This window comes from Dermacentor variabilis, chromosome 2 (assembly GCF_050947875.1).
Source record: "Dermacentor variabilis isolate Ectoservices chromosome 2, ASM5094787v1, whole genome shotgun sequence".
In the NCBI taxonomy this organism is placed as follows: Eukaryota; Metazoa; Arthropoda; class Arachnida; order Ixodida; family Ixodidae; genus Dermacentor; species Dermacentor variabilis.
Genome location: NC_134569.1, coordinates 7,781,839 through 7,784,895, shown reverse-complemented (window position 1 = coordinate 7,784,895; position 3,057 = coordinate 7,781,839). Strand labels below are relative to the sequence as shown.

The window sequence follows — 3,057 nt, the reverse complement described above, 5'->3', positions numbered from 1 at the left end:
GGAGGTATTCAGAGACCTGGATTGGGAAGAATTGGGGATAAAAGTTAATGGAGAATACCTTAGTAACTTGCGATTCGCTGATGATATTGCCTTGCTTAGTAACTCAGGGGACCAAGTGCAATGCATGCTCACTGACCTGGAGAGGCAAAGCAGAAGAGTGGGTCTAAAAATTAATATGCAGAAAACTAAAGTAATCCTTAACAGTCTCGGGAGAGAACAGCAATTTACAATAGGCAGCGAGGCACTGGAAGTCGTAAGGGAATACATCTACTTAGAGCAGGTAGTGACGGCGGATCCGGATCATGAGACGGAAATAATCAGAAGAATAAGAATGGGCTGGAGTGCGTTTGGCAGGCATTCCCAAATCATGAACAGCAGGTTGCCGTTATCCCTCAAGAGAAAAGTATATAATAGCTGTGTCTTACCAGTACTCACCTACGGGGCAGAAACCTGGAGGCTTACGAAAAGGGTTCTACTCAAATTGAGGACGACACAACGAGCTATGGAAAGAAGAATGATAGGTGTAACGTTAAGGGATAAGAAAAGAGCAGATTGGGTGAGGGAACAAACGCGAGTTAATGACATCTTAGTTGAAATCAAGAAAAAGAAATGGGCATGGGCAGGACATGTAATGAGGAGGAAAGATAACCGATGGTCATTAAGGGTTACGGACTGGATCCCAAGGGAAGGGAAGCGTAGCAGGGGGCGACAAAAAGTCAGGTGGGCGGATGAGATTAAGAAGTTTGCAGGGACGGCATGGCCACAATTAGTACATGACCGGGGTTGTTGGAGACGTATGGGAGAGGCCTTTGCCCTGCAGTAGGCGTAACCAGGCTGATGATGATGATATATATATATATATATATATATATATATATATATATATATATATATATCACACACACACACATATATATATATATATGTGTGTGTGTGTGTGTGTGTGTGTGTGTGTGTGTGTGTGTGTGTGTGTGTGTGTGTGTGTGTGTGTGTGTGTGTGTGTGTGTGTGTGTGTGTGTGTGTGTGTGTTCTTGGCAGCCCCAGACCAGCAAAGCAGCTCCATCTTTAATTTCATGCTTTGGCGGGACGGCCGAGTTGTGGCGCGACGGCGCTACAACTCGACGACGCCTCCCTAAGTGACGCCATGTTGGGACGTTTCGAGGCACGCAGCGCCTGTGGGATCTCATCTATTAAACATCGATACAGCGCACTGCAGCGTATATTTGATAAAATATGCTGCAATGAAACCTATTCATCTGCCGCGACCATTTGAACAAAGGAAAAACTAATATCTTTTTTCACTGTGTCACCACTGCACGCATTCCTGGAATGGTCGCGAAAGTATATAAAAAAATTGGCTCTGGCTTAACTCAGTTAGGCCTGGGCGTGCGTAGCGAAAAGTACGGTTTATCTTATTGTCTAGCTTGGTTCTCCCTGTGGTTACATCTGTAGCGGCGCTGCGTCCCGCGGGCCTCCCGTAAGCGGACCTTCGCGAGTGTTGGACACCAGGCACACGGACGCATGATCCAACTCACTGTGCCGAACGTCGTGCGCGAGCTCCCTTTTCTGATTACTTTGTTTACTGCTTTCCTTTCGCACTAGGTGCGCGCACCGCACTTCTCTATGCTCCTTTTCCCTCTTTTCTCATCTCTCTCTCTCTCTCTAAAGCCCTCGCCACTTCCGGCGTGCTGCGCACGCCCGCTCAATTCCCTCTTTTGAAAATAAACTAGACCTTGTTACCGAAAAGACATGTGTCCGTCTCGTTTACCACGGCTCTACAAAGTGGTGACCCGTAGTTTTCTTCGCGGCACTGCCGAAGTTATTGTGGAGCCATGCACAGCAACGAAATTTAACCAGACACTGAACCTACGGGCACGACCGAGCTACAAGACGTGTCCGCGGTTTCCATGCGTTTCCCACCATACTGGGACCGCAACCGTGCAGTTTGGTTTCTTCAAGTGGAATCGCAATTTATTCTCTCTGGCGTTTCCACGGAACAACGCAAGTACCACCTAGTTGTTTCGGCACTGTCGCCTACTGCTGCAGAAGAAGTTGTCGACCTGCTTTCTGGACCGCCTCCCGCCACTCCATACGGCGATCTTAAGGCTGCACTTCTCGAGCGCACAACAATATCGCAGCGAGCCCGCATGCAGCAGTTGCTCTCCGCAGAGGACTTGGGAGACCGTCGGCCAAGCCAGCTCCTTACAACTCATGAGCGGCAACACAACAGTAAACGATGACCGCCTCCTGCGGGAACTGTTTATGCAGCGCCTTCCAGTAAACGTTCAGATGGTACTCACTATACAGCCACGGTAATGGACCTCAACAGCCTGGCCAGCTTGGCGGACAAAGTCATGGAGGTGGTGACGCCAGCGGTGTGCAACGTAACACCATCAAGCACCACTGCGAGTTCAGTGCCGCAAACATCATCCTCCGCCGCTTCTCCCATCGACACGCTCTGCAATCACCTTCAACAATTAGTTTGTGCTGCGGAGCGTCATCGCCCTTCACCCCGTCACGGAAGGTACCGCAGCTCGAGTAGATCCCGGCGTACAAGAGAAGAACGCTCCCGGTCTCAAACACAACCACGGGTATGCTTTTATCACCGCCGCTTCGGGCACGATGCGCGCCGCTGCCTCCGTCCTTGTCACTGGCAGGGAAACCAGCCAGCCGACCTTTAATGGCGACAACCGGTCAGGGCCAAAGCAAAAGTCGCCTATTTCATGTCATGGACAGAACCACAGGCCAGCAATACCTGGTGGGCACCGGGGCGGAGGTCAGCATTATTCCCGCGCAACGTTCCGACCGAATGACACCGCCGACCTCCTATCTTCAAGCTGTCAACGGTAGCAGGATACCGGTTTACAAGTCGCGGTCCCTCGCCCTGAACCTTGGCCTGCGCTGCGTGTTCCGTTGGGTTTTCCTCGTCGCTGATGTTCGCCGTGCTCTTATTGGCGCTGATTTCTTGGACCGCCATGGACTGCTGGTCGATGTGAAACGCCAACTCCTGCTGGACACTGCTACTTTGCTCTCTGTTCATGGCGTCGTTTCCTGTGA

General features: G+C 50.8%; 1 pseudogene; it reads left to right on the top strand.

Annotated features, from left to right (window-relative positions):
* Window positions 1-1,144: 1,144 nt before the first annotated feature.
* Window positions 1,145-2,681, top strand: LOC142570252 (uncharacterized; annotated as a pseudogene).
* The last annotated feature ends 376 nt before the right edge of the window (window positions 2,682-3,057 follow it).